A 19,653-nucleotide genomic window follows, 5' to 3' on the forward strand; every position below is an offset into this window, starting at 1 on the left:
GCTATCGCTACTAGATTATTTTTTTTCGCAAAACAATCAAACCCATTCCATAATGGGCTCTTTGTCCACCAACCGACCTGTCGCAAGTCGCAACCTCCAACACCACCGCATCGAAATTGTATACATTAATTTTAAGTGATGTAGTACTGGAGAATATATACCCGGTGAGTAGTAACCTATCTATCACTTTTGGGTCAACCGTTGCTACTAACTTTTTTTCTCAAAACTCCCAAACCTAATTCTTTAACGGGCTCATTGACCACCGACCGACCTGTCACTACCTCCAACACCACCGCACCAAAATTGTATACATAAGTTTTAGCTAATGAAATATCATAAAATATATACTCCAGTGAGTAGTAACGTGTCATACAAACAGTGAGTAGTAACGTGCTATACAAACAGGGAACTTTGTAGGGATGTCAAAAAAACTCGTGGGACCTCGAACCCGTGGGGCCCCGATCCCGAATGGGGAATATTTGTTTAAAAAATCAGGGATGGGGGCGGGGGTAAGGTTAACCCCCGATTTAGTTTCGGGGGCGGGGACGGGGGTGGGTAGTACCGTCCCGAACCCCCAATGGAGACCCCGTTAATATATTATTTATGTTAATATATATTAATTATAAAAATATAATAAATAATCGCAATGATTTTGAACATCTAAAATTCAATAAAATATCATGTTTTTAAGTTCACAGAATAACGTTTTTGAGATGTTATAATATTTTTATTTTAAATATATAAAATTATGCTATAAATAACTATTTTTATCCAAAATGGTTTCTTTTAGCTCAAAAAATAACTTCTTTTAGTCTAAATAACACATTCGTTCGCCCAAAAAAAAGTCAACCCAAACGGGGGTGGGGAAACGGGGGCAGGGGTAATCTTGGGATTCGGGGGCGGGGGCGGGGATGGGGATGCTAGAGATTTCGGGGGCGGGGGTGGGGGAATAGGAAAATTTCGGGGGTGGGTGCGGGGGATGCAATCCCCGCCCCGTTGACATCCCTAGAACTTTTTGTCGATGTTAAAGGTTTCTGTTAAATGAAAATCAGATATTTGGGCATCTCAAACTTTACGCCACTCAAATGTAAGGCTCATGATGGCATCAATTTTGTGACATCCCCTAATTTCTCGGCCAGAAAAGACCGATTTAATTTATGCTTTTTAAAATAAAATCAGAGAAATCTTTTTAAAAGATGTCGCGGAATTTGTTCCCAAAACAAAACATGATAAAAGTTTATCAAAACCTTCTTTAAGAAATGTATAGTTTCATTTCATATCAAAACCTCGGGATGCCATGTTCCGATACAGATCAAAAGCATAAACAAGACATTATAAGCCTTTCAACAGTTATTTACAACTACTGGCCTATAATCCAAAAATCTCTCATCGTCCTCCAACTATGCTCAGGGTCCACTACCTGTAATCATAAAACTGAGTGGGTCAGGCTTGGGAGCCTGGTGAGCATATAGGGTTTTCAACCCACAATAATAATATACTTATTAAGTTCACCAATCAACAATAACCCTGATTACCCATTCCCGTTGTCCTCACTTTACGTCCCTAAACACCTATCACAAGGGACCTAGCCTAAGGATTATCATCGGGATGGACACTACTGCTAAGGGGTTTCCTCAGCCATACATGTCCTAAAGGCAACCATGAGGGGGATGGAGTACGCCAATGAACATTTAATTCATCAACACCTACAAGTTGCGAACCTGCTAGTGTTCTACTGGACTGTCTAGAAAAGTCTGTGGTCGTCATCTATACTCCGCTAGATGACTACAACAACAACAACAACAACAACAACAACAACATCAAGGCCTCTCACCATTTTAATACACATCAACTATTTCATCTACCCATGTTCTACCCAACATATTTTGTAGATAAAAAGCATATACAGTTTAAAACTTGTATAAAACATCAATTCAATAGTCACCTCAAATAAACAATTAACATATTTACACATAACACGTATTCCAAGGTAAATACTTCATATCTATGTGTAAATTGAAAGTAACTACACACTCACATGATTTGATGATAATCGGACAACAATTCGTTTCCTAAAACGATCGTTTCTAATAAAACCGAGAGTTTTATTGAGAAACCGGGCTTTGAAACCGAAAAGATAAATTTTCCGGGCTTCATGGGCACTTCGTGGAGTATTCCGGGGTTTACAATCGATACCGGGGCTTCGGGGAAGGTTAAGGTGAAGAAAAGATGAAGAAAGAGGTGAAAAATGGCAATTATTCAATTCTGCCCGAGAAGGCTCGCAGGTCCCCTTCTATTTATAGGGTCTGAAGTCGGGTTCGGTGGTGGGGTCCGCAAGCGAGGGTGCGCAGGTGCGAGGGACTCGATGGCAGCTTCTGATTGGACCGCGGACTTGTGACCCAGGTGCGAGGCTCAGAGCTAGGCTATGCGAGGCTCGGAACACGCGGCAGCAGGGCGAAGCTTCGGCCAGAGAGTTGGCTGCTTCGGATTGGGCCTCCTCCTCGGTCGAATAAGGATCCAACGTGTGGTGACTCAGCATGACACGTGGCACTCTTTCAGCGAGGGTGACGTGGCAAAGTGTGACTATGCGAATTTTCTCGATTTTCGCGCCAAAACTTCTAAAATCCATAACTTTCGCATACGAGCTCCGTTTTTGACGTTCTTTATATGCACGCGTAGCTAAAATTACGCTCTACAACTTCCGTTTAGACTTCGTCGGCTAATTTTGAATTTAATTTTTTTATTATTATTTTTAACAGACCGGGACAAGAAATCCGTTAAAAATTCATAACTTCTTTATCCGACGTCCGTTTTCGTTAGACTTTTTACCGTTGTGCTACAAATGAAGAGACCTTCAATTATCGTTTAGGTTGTGTCGGCTAAAAATCGCTTGATCTAAAATTCGAGTTTTTACCTGTCTATTGCTAAGCTGAAACTTCGAAAAATCATAACTTCCTCATACGAAGCCAGATTTAGGCGTTCTTTTTATCGAACTTCTCGGTTTGACGAATACTACAAATTTAGTTTACATCACTAAGGCTAAAAAGTAGTTTATCAAAAACTCACTTTTTACGACATTCAGCACCGTGTCGGTTTTGTCGCGAAACTTCGACAGGTCATAACTTCTTCGTTATAACTCGGATTTTGGTATTCTTTATATCCCCGAAATCCTTGTTTCGACCACTACAACTTTATGTAAAGATATCGGGCTTATCTCACACTTTAATTTTGATGCTTATTTTTATTCTTAATTAATTAAGCCCTAATAATTAAGCATAAAACACATAATTCACATAATATTCACATAATTCCTTTTCATTTATTCAAAATGAGTTACAAAGGTTAACCTAGACTATCACCTCAATATAAATGCCTAGGCTAGAAACACGAGTGTTACAATTCTCTCCCCCTTAGGATGATTCCGTCCCCGGAATCACATATCACCAAAAAACTGCAGGTAGCGACTCATCATGTCACTCTCGGTTTCCCAAGTGAGATTTGGTCCATTCGTATGTTTCCAGCGCACAAGCACTAAATCGACCATTTTGCCTCGCAACTTCATAGTCTTACAGTCAACGATTGCCTCAGGTTCTTCGATCAACCTCTTGTTTTCATCCAACCTTAACTCAGAAATCGGAATTATGTCGGGCACATCTCCTGTGAACTTTCTCAAATAACACACATGAAAGGTGCTATGAATACCTTCCAGTTCTTCCGGTAATTATAGCTTGTAAGCTTGATTCCCGATCCTCTGAAGAACTTTAAATGGTCCAATAAATCTTGGACTCAACTTACCTCTCTTACCAAATCTTATAAGTCCCTTCCACGACGAGAGTTTAAGTAAAACGAATCTCCAACATCGAAGGATATCGGTTGTCTTTTCTTGTCAACATAACTCTTTTTTCGATCTTGAGTAGCTAAAATCCTTTCCCTTATCACTTTCAACTTTTCAGCAGTCTGATGAACTATTTCAGGTCCCATAAACTACTTTTCCCCAGCTTCCAGCCAGCATGATGACGTTCGACACTTCTCCTCATACAAAGCGTGATAAGGTGCCATCTTGATGCTCGAGTGGAAACTATTATTATAGGAGAATTCTACTAGAGGTAAGTGTTCATCCCAGTTACCTTGGAATTATAGGGTACATGCTCTCAGCATATCCTCCAATGTTGGAATCGTTCGTTCGCTCTGACCATCGGTTTGCGGATGGTAAGCTGTACTCAAACACAACTTAGTACCCAATTCCTCTTGTAGACTCCTCCAAAACCTCGAGGTAAAACGGCTGTCACGATCGGATACAATCGTTAGCGGAACACCGTGAAGCCTCACAATTTCCTTCACGTAAGAATTTGCAAGTTTATCCATAGACCATTTCTCTTTGGCTGCTATGAAATGCGCACTCTTAGTGAAGCGATCAACGACCACCCAAATCATGTCGTGATCGTTCCTTGTTCTGGGCAGTTTAGTCACAAAATCCATGGTGATGTCTTCCCATTTACCCATGGGTACGGGTAAAGGTTCTAAACTCCCATACTGTTTCTGATGTTGTGCCTTAACCCTAGCACAAGTTACACACTCGGCCACATACTTAACAACATCGAGCTTCATCGTCGGCCACCAATAATAGGGTTTTAGATCCCTATACATTTTTGTACTGCCGGGATGAATCGAGTACATGGTCTTGTGAGCTTCTTCCATCAGAAGATCTCTTACTCCGCCCGTCTTAGGTACCCAAATCCTATCTTGGAATACCTTCAACCCTTGGTTGTTTGTACCGAACACTAACGTTTTTCCCAAACGTTCTTCCTTTCGGCCACATTTCTCTAATGCTTCCTCTTGAGCTTTCTTTATACTTTCCATTGTCAAGACAACTTCAATTCTCAACGCTCTTGGCCTTTTCTTTTCAAGGTTTACCTTCCGACTGAGAGCATCAGCAACAACATTTGCTTTACCAGGATGGTAATGTATCTCACAGTCGTAGTCCTTGAGTAACTCTAGCTAGCGTCGTTGCCTCATGTTCAATTCCTTCTGATTAAAGAGATATTGAAGACTCTTATGATCAATGAAAATTTTACACTTTGTGCCATAAAGATAATGCCTCCATATCTTTAAGGCAAATACTACCGCTGCCAACTCCAGATCATGAGTGGGGTAGTTCTTTTCATGTTCATTCAATTGCCTCAATGCATACGCTATCAATTTATCCCTTTGGGTCAGAACACAACCTAACCCAACTCCAGACGTATCACTACAAACTGCGAAGTCATCAACTCCTTCAGGCAACGAAAGAATCGGTGCTTCACACAATCTCTTCTTCAACTTCTCAAAGGCTTCCTTATGCTTCTCATTCCAAGCATAAGTAGCTCCTTTGTGGGTCAAAGCTGTTAATGGAGTAGCAATCGAAGAAAAGCCTTGGATAAACCTTCGGTAATATCCAGCTAATCCTAAAAAGCTTCGAATCTCCGTAGGGCTTTTTGGTTGTTCCCACTTCATCACAGCTTCAATCTTTTCTGGATCGACCATTATTCCTTCTTGGTTAACCACATGACCTAAAATTTGGACTTCTTGAATCCAAAATTCACATTTGGAGAACTTTGCATACAACTTCTCCTTTTTCAGGACTTCTAGCACTTCACGAAGATGCTTTTCATGTTCCTGCTTGCTTTTCGAATAAATCAAGATATCGTCTATGAATACTATCACAGATTTATCTAAGAATGGTTTACAAACCCTATTCATCAAATCCATGAAAGATGCTGGAGCATTGGTTAGTCCGAACGACATAACCAAAAATCCATAGTGTCCATATCTCGTTCTAAACACAGTCTTTTCGATATCCTGCTCTCTCACCTTTAATTGATGGTATCCCGACCTAAGATCGATCTTCAAGAAATAGCTCGAACCTTGCAACTTGTCGAACATGTCATCGATCCTTGGCAACGGGTACTTGTTCTTTATCGTCACTTTGTTCAGCTCTCTGTAATCGATGCACATTCTCATGCTCCCGTCTTTCTTCTTTACAAATAACACAGGGGCTCCCCAGGGCGATGAACTAGGCCGAATGAAACCTTTGTCCAATAACTCCTGAAGTTGTGTCATAAGTTCTTTCATCTCTGTTGGTGCTAATCAATACGGTGCTTTTGCTATCGGCGTCGTTCCTGGTAACAAGTCGATACGAAATTCTACTTGTCGATCAGGGGGCAATCCGGGAAGATCTTCGGGAAAGACTTCCGGATAATCACACACCACCGGAATATTCTGCACCTCCTTCTTTTCCATCTTAGCATCGATCACGAACGCTAGATATGATGTACATCCCTTGGCCAAACACTTTCTGGCTTTCATTAAGGAAATGATTCCAGAATTTACTCTGTGTTTCTCTCCGTACACCATAAATGACTCTTTCCCTGGCGGGTTTACTTTTACTATCTTCTTCCTACACATTATTTCAGCATCATTGGCGCTAAGCCAATCCATTCCTAAAACTATGTCGAATCCATTTAACTCGATAGACAATAATTCCTCGTGGAACTTATTCCCATCCAAGTCAATGAGGATGTTTTTCATTCGATGGCTAACAGGTACAAACTTGCCACTAGCAATCTCGACTAATAAGGCATTAACTAGCTTATCTACAGGCAAAGCTAGTTTTCTACCAAATTCATGCGAATTGAAGGAGTAATTGGCTCCAGAATCAAACAAAATTTGCGTAGGCAATTCGTTTACGAGAAAGGTACCTGAAGCAACATCGGCTTCTTCTTTCGTAGCTTCGAGTGTCATCTGAAAGGCTCTCGCCTTCGGATTTGGTGGTAGATTGGGTTTTGCTGCGTCCTTCTTCTTCAGGCAGTCGCTCAAACTATGCCCTTCTTCATTGCACCCAAAACATATGTTCTTATTGAAGGTGCATTCATTGGCATAATGCCCAGGCTTTCCGCATTTGTAACAAGTGACTTCCACGCTGCACTTCCCAACATGTTTCTTCTTACACTTGTCACACCACTTGGCTTCGGCTCCTCCTCCAAATTTTCTCGAACCAGTCTTCGATAATTTGTTCTTTTTATTGGAACCTGAAGTTCCTTCGAACTTTCTCTTTTCGCCAACTTCAATCTTGCTTGCGGCTCTCCCTTTTATCATATCTTCAACAGACTTGGCAGCCCAGATAGCTGCCTCCAAAGTAAGTGCCTGATGTACTGGCACCGCGTACTCCTATGGAAGTCCCTTTGTGTACCTGTCAATTTTTGCCAACTCATCTGGGACAATACGCAAAGCAAACTCCATTTTGTCTGTGAAGTTATTCGTATATTCGTCAACGGTGATACTACCCTTCTGCAACGTTAGAAATTGGTTTTCTAACTCAAGTACGTTTTGGGCCGAGAAGTACTTGCTCTTGAAGTGCACCAAGAATTCTGCCCAAGTTATTCGAAGTGGCTCATTAGGGCTTAGGGTTTTCCCCAAAGTGCTCCACCAACGAGCAACACTACCCCTGAACTGACGTACTGTAAAGGTAGTTTGTAACTTGCCTTGGAAATCACAAGTCATGAAAGCCAACTCCGTTTCCGAGATCCAGTCCATTACTCCGACAGGATCTTCTTTTCCATTGAAGGTCGATGGATTGCAAGTCATAAAGTCCTTATACTTGCACCCATTTCTCTCCGTTCTACCCTCGTGGTTATTCCTCCCAACCACAATTGGTTCACTATGACCAACCGATCTGCTGTTGTTCCCTTCTTCAGATCGATCGTCATTGAGTTCACGTTGTTCAACAGGAACTGAAGGTTCATCCCTGTTGTTTAGAAACATTTGCCTTAATTCCTCCCTCTGTTCAGCCAACATGGTCTGAATCATAGTTCGTACTCCAGCCATGGTGATGGGTTCGGATGCAGCTCCTACTATAGGCACCTGTTCCACCACTTGGGGTTGAGGTTGTTGGTTTCTGTTTGCATTTCCAGCTCCACTCCGAGTTCTTGCCATTACAATCTATATACCGAATAAGGTGAATTTAGGTCTTTATTCTTATTAGACATGTCAATTCCCTTATCACTCCGAAACGTTTACATGTTAGTTCTAATCTCGTATTCATACGCTTAGAATCCTACACACATAAGGTTTCCAGATCCGGTCGGCAACAGACCATAGATCCGAACAAATAATGGCACACATGGCAAACACATATCATTTAGCACATAAGGGCATTTTAGGCATCTTCCCTAAAATAAACTAGTGCTCGTGTCTAAAATATGGTAGACACTCATCTCACAATCATCACTTAGCATTCTAAGTTCAAGTCTAGAAATTCTACAATTTCTTAGTTCGCTTAAACTAATGCTCTGATACCAACTGTGACATCCCCTAATTTCTCGGCCAGAAAAGACCGATTTAATTTATGCTTTTTAAAATAAAATCAGAGAAATCTTTTTAAAAGATGTTGCGGAATTTGTTCCCAAAACAAAACATGATAAAAGTTTATCAAAACCTTCTTTAAGAAATGTATAGTTTCATTTCATATCAAAACCTCGGGATGTCATGTTCCGATACAGATTAAAAGCATAAACAAGACATTATAAGCATTTCAACAGTTATTTACAACTACTGGCCTATAATCCAAAAATCTCTCATCGTCCTCCAACTATGCTCAGGGTCCACTACCTGTAATCATAAAACTGAGTGGGTTAGGCTTGGGAGCCTGGTGAGCATATAGGGTTTTCAACCCACAATAATAATATACTTATTAAGTTCACCAATCAACAATAACCCTGATTACCCATTCCCGTTGTCCTCATTTTACGTCCCTAAACACCTATCACAAGGGGCCTAGCCTAAGGATTATCATCAGGATGGACACTACTGCTAAGGGGTTTCCTCAGCCATACATGTCCTAAAGGCAACCATGAGGGGGATGGAGTACGCCAATGAACATTTAATTCATCAACACCTACAAGTTGCGAACCTGCTAGTGTTCCACTGGACTGTCTAGAAAAGTCTGTGGTCGTCATCTATACTCCGCTAGAAGACAACAACAACAACAACAACAACAACATCGAGGCCTCTCACCATTTTAACACACATCAACTATTTCATCTACCCATGTTCTACCCAACATATTTTGTAGATAAAAGCATATACAGTTTAAAACTTGTATAAAACATCAATTCAACAGTCACCTCAAATAAAAAATTAACATATTTACACATAACACGTATTTCAAGGTTAATACTTCATATATATGTGTAAATTGAAAGTAACTACACACTCACATGATTTGATGATAATCGGGCAGCAATTCGTTTCCTAAAACGATCGTTTCTAACAAAACCGGGAGTTTTATTGAGAAACCGGGCTTTGTAAAAGTCGGGCTTCGAAACCGAAAAGATAAATTTTTCGGGCTTCACGATCACTTCGTGGAGTATTCCGGGGTTTACAATCGATATTGGGGCTTCGGGGAAGGTTAAGGTGAAGAAAAGATGAAGAAAGGGGTGAAAAATGGCAATTATTCAATTCTGCCCGAGAAGGCTCGCAGGTCCCCTTCTATTTATAGGGTCCAAAGTCGGCTTCGGTGGTGGGGTCCGCAGGCGAGGGTGCGCAGGTGCGAGGGACTCGATGGCAGCTTCTAATTGGACCGCGGACTCGTGACCCAGGTGCGAGGCTCGGAGCTAGGCTATGCGAGGCTCGGAACACGCGGCGGCAGGGCGAAGCTTCGGCCGGAGAGCTGGCTGCTTCGGATTGGGCCTCCTCCTCAGTCGAATCAGGATCCGACAGGTGGCTTCGCATGACTCAGCAGGACACGTGGCACTCTTTCAGTGAGGATGACATGGCAAAGTGTGACTATGCGAATTTTCTCGATTTTCGCGCCAAAACTTCTAAAATCCATAACTTTTGCATACGAGCTCCGTTTATGACGTTATTTATATGCACGCGTAGCTAAAATTACGCTCTACAACTTCCGTTTACACTTCGTCGGCTAATTTTGAATTTAATTTTTTTATTATTATTTTTAACAGACCGGGACAAGAAATCCGTTAAAAATTCATAACTTCTTTATCCGACGTCCGTTTTCGTCAGACTTTTTACCGTTGTGCTACGAATGACGAGACCTTCAATTATCGTTTAGGTTGTGTCGTCTAAAAATCGCTCGATCTAAAATTCGAGTTTTTAGTTGTCTACTGCTAAGCTGAAACTTCGAAAAATCATAACTTCCTCATACGAAGTCAGATTTGGGCGTTCTTTTTATCGAACTTCTCGGTTTGACGAATACTACAAATTTAGTTTAGATAGCTAAGGCTAAAAATTAGTTTATCAAAAACTCACTTTTTACGACATTCAGCACCGTGCCGGTTTTGTCGCGAAACTTCGACAGGTCATAACTTCTTCGTTATAACTCGGATTTTGGTATTCTTTATATCCCCGAAATCCTTGTTTCGACCACTAAAACTTTATGTAAATATATCGGGCTTATATCAAACTTTAATTTTGTCGCTTATTTTTATTCTTAATTAATTAAGCCCTAATAATTAAGCATAAAACACATAATTCACATAATATTCACATAATTCCTTTTCATTTCTTCAAAATGAGTTACAAAGGTTAATCTAGACTATCACCTCAATATAAATGCCTAGGCTAGAAACACGAGTGTTACAAATTTGCCGAAACAAAAGCTTGTCAAGTGATCTGAATAGCATCCACTCATGTACCAAATACAAATCTTTATTTAGGAGGGTAATTGATTGATTCACTTTTGTAATCTTGGTTATGCCTGTTAGATAATTATAGGACCACATCATATATATATATATATATATATATATATATATATATATATATATATATATATATATATATATAGGTATATATATATATATATATATATATATATATATATATATAGAGAGAGAGAGAGAGAGAGAGAGAGTTAGGTTCAAATGTTTCTCCTATCTATTGTGTGCATGCAGAATTGATTCTAGACCAATCATTTTAGTTATTTTAAGAAAATAATTAATTCATATTAAATGTTGAAGATTTAATTAATACTCATTATATCTTCAACATGTAATATGTATAAATTAATTTCTTAAAATAACTAAAATGATTGGTTTACAATCAATCCTACATGCACACAATAGATAGTTAGAACACAATAACCATATATATATATATATATATATATATATATATATATATATATATCACTAAATTCAATTATTATGGTAAGAATATAAATTGTTGATGGACCGATTTATAGAATATTTACTTACCTTATGGGTTAAGTTCCCAGTTTGACTCAAGATCCTCAAGATCCCTTCCATCTCTCACATTAGGGTTTATATCCATCAAAAAATGCATGTGATGATTAGCAAATCAACACACACGAAATACACATGAAAATTCGTTTAGGGTTTGCTGAGGTATTTTACAGAGAGCTTTTGAGATCAACTAGAAAACCCAACACTAGTTCTTCAGATCCTCAAGATCCCTTCCATATCTCACATTAGGGTTTATATCCATCAAAAAATGCATGTGATGATTAGCAAATCAACACACACGAAATACACATGAAAATTCGTTTAGGGTTTGCTGAGGTATTTTACAGAGAGCTTTTGAGATCAACTAGAAAACCCAACACTAGTTCTTCAGATCCGAATATCATAATGAAATCGGATGTGAATCCTTCATTCTTGTTTAAGTTTTCTTTTAACTAGATTCGAGATTAATGATCCAAAGTTATGCTTCCGTGTTTTATGTTTTGGTTGTCAAAATAATCAACATTTAATATTAAAGCATACTCGAATTTGTTATTAGATATATTTTTTTAATTTGATCACTAAAATCTTCATGTTTCAAAAGGTTTAAGATCCGTAAAGTTTATTCGAATTTGTTAGAGCATACTCGAATTTGTTATTAGAATTTTTTTTTGGTCGTGATTACATATTTTCTGTTTTAGGGTTACCTTTATTTTTTGACCAGCTCGATTGTGGCTATGTGAAAATGAAGTGCTCTTGGGTTTTGTTCTTTCAAAACGGTTCTTTATCGACGGAACCTTATCTTTTTTATAAACTATGCAATTGGTTAAGTGGAAGTGATGAAAAAAAATCTCATATGTACACTCAAACACATATTTATTTATTTGATTTTGTAATTGACTATAACAAGTCAAGATTTAATAATTTGGTTTAATTTCGGATGATCGGTTGTATTGAAGGATTTATTGTCTGAATAAATAAAGGTTTAATTATTTTTTAGAAAACCTAAGGTTATGTATAGTAAAGCAAATTTGGAAGTCATTTTTTTAACCCCATATATTTTGATTCGACCTTCGTGTGATTTTATTTTTATATAGTAATTTTTTTAATAAAATAATAGATTTTTTTATTGGTTTATATAAGGAATTGATCGAATAGACTTTATGATTTCCTTTAATTTTTCGTGAATTGAACCACTGCATTTCAAATTGTGGGAATTAAATATTTTTGGGTTGACAATGAAATTGAATTTCATTTTGAGTCTAAAATAATGAACTTCAAAATTTTCTATTTTCGTTTGCAATTTAATTTAAGTCTTGCTAGCGTTGTACGGAACCGTTTTTATTAAATTGGTTATTTTAATATGGTCAGCTTGTACGATAATGTTTTTCATTGTATGATCAAATTTTGGTTTTATGAAAACATGTGATAGCGTTTATGGAAATTTATAAACGTATTTTGGGTTATTGATAAATTTCATTTATGACATATTATTTATTTTAAGGGTAAATTAATTGACACAATATATTGCCAAAGTGATGTCTTTTGTGAAAACTAATTTACAAAGGTTTTAAATTTTATGGTTTGTGTTTATTGATGTGGATATTAATCGACCCAAAGGTAGCTTAATATTTAGCCGAATAAACACATGTTTGATGATAAATATGCGACAAATTTTAGGTTACATGTCATAAATTAGTCAATCCAAAGAGGGCTTATTAATTGATATGATATATTGTCAATTCTTATTATTAAGATTTATATTTATGTGTTTATTAATGCGGGTATTAGCCGACCCAAAGGTAAACTGATATTTGGCCGAATAAACATATATGTGCTGATAAACATTTGTCGATTTTTGGTTCCATGTGATTAATAAGTCAATCCAATGAGGAACTTGTTAATTGACATGATTTATTTTCAATGTTTATCTCTAAAACAAGGATATCTCTTGCAAGTTAGTATTACTGTCCAAAGACTTGATATTAATGTTGTGTTGATACCTTGTAAAGATGTCATAAATTGAATTTATTGATTACGGTTTGTGGATTAATGGGCATAAAAATAGATTTGCTTATGTTCTCAAAAGAAACAAAATTTTAAATTATGGTATTATATTTGCTACATTATGATTCATGTACTCAATGTGATTAACTTTATGGAATGGAATGGGGGCATTATGTTAGTTCTCAATTGCATAGATATTGACCTTGCATTTTAGATAGAGCAACATTCTTTGAGGATGTTGAGTTTGGGGGAGAAAAAAGGTTAAAACATTGTCATTAAGGAGGAATCAATCTTGATTCCTATTATTATTTTTGATAGTATGCATATTATGAATCAGTTATCGACAATGTTATTAAATCTCCTATTCAGAATACACAAACTTAACAATCTCAACTTTGGACATCCTGTGTGTGGTACCACATTTTTCATCAATTTATTATCTCTTTTTGTTTTGAGATAAATACAGTAGATGATTTTGTGTATCACAGATTAACTGGGAGTAAATTTATCTTTCTAGTTTTGGGTAAATATCTATACAACCCAAGGTTGGATCATAAGAAAGTAGCCAAATGGATTTTGAGATATCTATACATAACAAAAGGCTATATGCTCAACTATAGGAAATCATATGTTTTGGAGATCATTTTTATTAAGAATATGATGCGAAAATGGTTACCAATCCATATCGATATACTTTTACATTTTAGCATGATGAGCCATTTCATGGATTAGACTTCGCTAGCTTCTTCCATAATGGAAACATAATTTGTATCATGAAATATGGTTGCGGAAATTTGTCACGAGGCTACACATTATTGGTATTGAAAGACCACTAAAGTTGTGATAATAAGTCAGCAATTATATTCCAACAACATAAGTTCTATTAATTCAAAACATATTGCCATCAAGTTTCCTTCTGTTAACACATTAGTGCAAAATGGAAATATATATAACACATACGAACTAACTCCATGAAAGCGGATCCGCTCATAAAAGGATTACCTCCCTAGGTCTTTCATGAGCATACTACACAGGTTGGTGTGATATTTGGTTTTAGTGGAAGTTTTATAGTACTTTATGTGTTGTTTAACAACAATTATGTTTTTTTGTACAAAATTAAGAATTCGGCTAACTCCATTATTAGTTGCACTTATTTGAAGATTGATCTCACTTCAAGTTAAAAAGGAGCTCGTTGGAATTCTATTTAGATTTTAAAACCACACATCATAATTAATCCGTCGTTAGTTATATATGTATATGTGAGCATTGATCGGTTTAGATACGTAAATTGTAACAAATACCGCTTTGATCGTATACTATTATGATTAGTGGACGAGATTCTTTAAGGGTACCGATATTATGATAACATTCACTAAAGCGATTTTACAGTTATATGTACATTTATATCTTTGTGGTCCAGTGGGAGACTTTTAGATAATTATGGGACCACATCATATATAATGTAATGTTATCATTAAATCTAGCTATTATGGTAAGAATGTAAATTGTTGATGAACCGATTTATAAAATATATACTTACCTTGTGGGTTGAGTTCCCAGTTTGACTCAAGATCCTTAAGATCCCTTCCATATCTCACATTAGGGTTTATATCCATCTATAAATACATGTGATGCTGAAAAAATCAACACACACGAAATACACATGAAAATTCGTTTAGGGTTTGCTGAGGGATTTTAGAGAGAGCTCTTGAGATCAACCGGAAAACCCAACCCTAGTTCTTCAGATCCGAAGATCATAATGAAATCAGGTATGAATCCTTCATTCTTATTTAAGTTTTCTTTTAAGCAGATTCGAGATTAAAGATCCAAAGTTATGCTTCCGCATTTTATGTTTTGGGTATCAAAATAACCAACAATGCCAACCTTTCCGTAACCCTAAAGATTTATATTGTAAATTATAAAGTTCAGATTTACATCGATAATTTAGCTTGGATCAACCCCTTTTATTGTTGATTTGATACTTTCTAATCACATGTTATTTGGAAACCAAGAAACCTTTTTCTTTAATCTTCTCTTTATCGAGAATATAAAAAAAGCAATGGAAAAACCAGATATACTTATCTCACCTAACAAACCAAGAAAAGTTATAGCCTGAACTTGTTGAGAATGATGGCTTGTTGAATTTGTTGATGAAATCGAATTCTAGCTGGAATTGGTTGATAAAAACAAGATTATTGAACTCGGAATTTGTTTTAGCATGAAATGATTCAAACATGGAAGAACTTGTGATTCTGCTCCTCTTCCATACCCAAGATACAATGATGGGTTCTTGAAATCAGTTGATTGTAAGGGTGGGGCCGACCCATAGGATGGGGCAAGCTAGACGATGGTCTCGGACCCAACGACGGTTTTAGTGCTCTAATATTTATCAATTTATTTGGATTGATATACTCAGTATATATTAGACACAACCTTTAATTAAAAATCATATTGTAGGCATGACAATGACACAAACTTAATTTTTGGAAGGGTGTGTGATCTTGTAGGCATGACAATGACACAAACTTAATTTTTGGAATGGTGTGTATTCGAAACTGTGTATCAACAGTTTAATATCTAATACTTAGGTGCTAATAATTATTTTATATTTCATAAAATTTATATACCTCTTAACATATATTGAATGACATAAAAATTTATGTCTATGGTTTCGATTACTGTGTCACTTTTTAAATAATACTAAAATACAAAACTAATTTTGTTTAATAGGTTGAGATATTGTTTTTTTTTTAAATTGTTTTTTATAGAACTTCCACAAATTAAATTTTTACATTTAAAATGAATACTAAAGTTTAAAACAACAAAAACAAAGATCATTTAAAAAAATAGAAGACCAGAGTTTAAACTTTAACATTAAATTTACTGAAAAAGATAATCATAAAAATGAGTACACTGGAAGATATACATAAACAACCAAACTTTTAGCTTTACCAAAGACCAACGAATACGAAATGAACATTTCGAATTGTGTTGAAATATAATGTCTTTTTTCTCATTTGCATCAAACATTTTTAAACAATTCTCTTAATCCTTAAATTGGAATGTTCATCCAAATATGAGTTTGTTCTTTTAAAATGCCATTTTTTGTTAATTTTTTATATGAAGGAACCATTTTTTTGTTTTCGCCCCATCCTAAAATATATTTTGGACCAACATGGTGAGGGTGAAAATGGAGATGATGATGATGATATGAATAGAAAGCAAATAATAGTTGAAAACTATTCTTTGTTAAATTATTTTTTGGGAAAACATCAATACTTTTTATTAAAGCCATTAAGAAGAACTTGCATTTTAAAAGACTACTACATTATATTTTCTTAGAGTGTTTCTTGAATGCTTGTATGTTGGATGGTTGGGTGAAAATGAGATACACACCTATTTATAGGTGCTTGTACCTTCTATAAGGAAGGTTTATATACTTACTAGACACATCCACAACGTTCTAGAATCATCCACCATAAGCTATTTTTTGCATTGTTATAAAGAAAATAAGCCAAAAATATTTTATTTTTAATTCTTTTAGTGTTTATTTCCTGCATAAAAAGAGTAAATTACACGATTCGTCCCTCTTTCAAGTGTTAAATTGCACGTTGAGTTCCTATTTTCAAAAATTAACTCGGACCGTCCCTATAATGGTTTTTTCTTACTCGGACCGTCCCGACAAATATAAAATGACTATTTTACCATTTTTATTTATTTTTTGTTTTACTTATACTTTGTTTTCTAATTTATATTAGAAAAATAAAAAAAACGGTCAAACACCTACACACCAATCAAACCCAACCACTCTAATGTTTCAGGAACGACCTTATACTCTCCGGCTAGTCACTGACCACCAGCCACCATCTCCGGCCACCGATCTCCGACTATGAAATGACCTCCGGTTATACCATCTCCAGCCACCTACCACGAAAAAAACCCAACAATCCTAAAAAAAACCCATACACGTCACACTCTGGTTCTCCCTTCCTATCTATCCCTTTCTTCACCATATCTATCCCTTCTTCACCAGACACTTTTTTCCGACACCACCCATCAGTTAACATCGGAGAAGATGAAGAGTTCCGACCAATTCTAGCTACCACCACCCTTTGCCTCCAGCATCCACCACCCTTTACCTCCAACAACCACCTGTAAAGAGCACCAAACCAAACCAAACCTAAAAAAAACTTGAAATTAGTTCCAAAAAACGAAATAAAAAATGGTTTCAGAGACTGAAATCGAAGTCAAAATCCTACATATGGTGGTGGTCTTCTTCTCCAGAACACACTTCCGGAAAAAACAGAGGAGCATTCAAAGAACGTTTCCCGAAAATTTTCTCCTTCCCGTTTTCTATCTTTTTTTTTTTTATCTAAAACAAAATCAGTAAGAAAAAGGAGACTCGGTGCGAAAAAAGGCTCCACTTGAACCCATGTCCTTCCCCTCCCCTTTCATCTTCTCCGACCAATCTACGAGTTGCAGGTATGGCCGTGGCGGCACTGTAGTTCCATTGATGGAGGTGTTCAGATCTGATACAATCTGATACAGGGAGGTGCAAAGATGATGGCGACATCAGAACTTGAGAGAGAGATTGTTTCTGGTGGACTCCAATACACATATGTAGGTGGAGTGAAGCCATACCGACAACCCATCTGAAGAAGATGAACTGATGATGATTGAATGGTCTAGGTAGGATTAGGGTATATGGTAAGTGGTGGTGGTGGCGGGCCCATTTTTTGTTTATCTTTATTTTTAACTAGTTGTGAAACCCGTATATTATACGGTTGATTAAAACAAAGGGTAAATTACACCATTCATCCCTCGTGCAGGTGTCAAAAAGCACGTTTAGTCCCTATTTTCAAAAATTAACTCGGACCGTCCCTATGTTTGTTTTTTCTTGCATGCGTAGTCCCTATTGACATAAAATGACTATTTTACCCTTAATAATTTCTTTTTTCATTTTTTTTATTTCTTTATCAGTTTTTCGATTTTTTTAATAATTAGACTTAATATCAGAGGTTCCACCATCGCAACACCTCTTCCTTTCTCTCAACTTCTGTTGCTCCACTGGAACAAACCTAAATTGTATGGAATAAACCCAAAGCAAACGTTAAATTGCAGCGACATCACCTGGATTAAACCCTAACGAAACCGGTTTCAGGTTAAATCCCCTTGAACAAACCATCCACATCGATGCTCAATTTGTGTATGCCGGTGCGACAGAAATAGAGTCGTCGATGGCGACAATCACCCCCATGAAGGCGACAAATAGTTAGTGTCGATCCCCTTAGGTATATTTTGTGGTTTGGAACTCAGTCTCTCCGATCTCTCCTCTTCTTAGTTCGATTTGTGGTTTGGAAATTTACAATGCTTCAATCATTGTCACTGTGAATAACAAAGCTTAAGGCTATGGCCTTGGAGATTTGGTTCAAAAGAGAGAAGGATAAATAAAAAGGGTGAGACCAAATGTCGGCGGTGATGAAGATGTTATCTCCGGAAAGGGAGAGAGGAGGATGTTTCTGACGGAGATGGAGTTTGTTTCCAACGGCTTCTACAACCACCCAAACCCACCGATGGGGTGGTGGGGTTTGTCTGTAGCTTTAAGTTATAGGGTTTGATTTTGGGAGATAGGATGGTGGATCAGAGAGAGTTTAGGAGGTGACGACGATGTGAGTTGTTCAACGAAGTTGAGGGAGATTGAGAGTCTGTGTGTATGTGCTGGTGTCAATCTTTCAGAGAAGAGAGAAGAGTTTCTTGATGCACACCGGAGGAAGATGAGGTCAGTGAGATGATGTTCGCCGGAGGAAGATGAAGTTTGTGGGTGTTGGTGGCGTTTCGGTGTTCCGATTTGAATCTTTTTTCTTCTTTGGGACATGTGGGTTCTCGATCTTCTTCTCCGGCGACGTTTAGAGCGGTGGTGGTTGGAGGTGAATAAAGCGGTGATGGTGGGAATCTCGGAGGTGAAAAGAGTGGTGGTGGTCCGGTGAATTGTGATTTAAAGGGAATGTAGAAGGAAAAGGGGAAAGAGAAAGGGAAGGGGTGGGGTATTTTATTTTATTTTCTTTTTATTTTAATACAAATTTAATTATAATTTAATTAAAATTAAAATAGTGAGGGCAAAATAGTCTTTTTATGTCTTCCAAAGGATACAACATGCAAATTCAAACTAATGAGGGATGAAGCGTGCAAATTTTAGATATATGAGGGACGGTCCGAGTTAATTTTTGAAAATAGGGACTAAACGTGCTTTTTGGCACCAGCATGAGGGACGGATGGTGTAATTTACCCTAAAACAAAATATTAAATAGAAACGATTAAATGAGAAGTTTATTTAAATTTGAAATTTGAAATAAATAAAAATTATGAGAAAAAAACATGCAAAAAATAAATAAATTAAAATTATTGTTTA

At 37.0% G+C, this 19,653-nt stretch overlaps 1 long non-coding RNA gene across 1 annotated transcript; it reads right to left on the minus strand.

Moving 5' to 3' along the window:
• Nucleotides 1-16,879: 16,879 nt before the first annotated feature.
• LOC145097636 (uncharacterized) lies at nucleotides 16,880-17,994 on the minus strand. Its single transcript, XR_013704442.1, has 2 exons — nucleotides 17,504-17,994; nucleotides 16,880-17,424 (listed from the first exon to the last, which is right to left on the minus strand). It is a non-coding gene; the product is annotated as an uncharacterized LOC145097636 (long non-coding RNA).
• Nucleotides 17,995-19,653: the final 1,659 nt, after the last annotated feature.

Source organism: Lactuca serriola, chromosome 4 (genome assembly GCF_051521515.1).
Source record: "Lactuca serriola cultivar US96UC23 chromosome 4, Lser_US96UC23_V15, whole genome shotgun sequence".
NCBI lineage: Eukaryota > Viridiplantae > Streptophyta > Magnoliopsida > Asterales > Asteraceae > Lactuca > Lactuca serriola.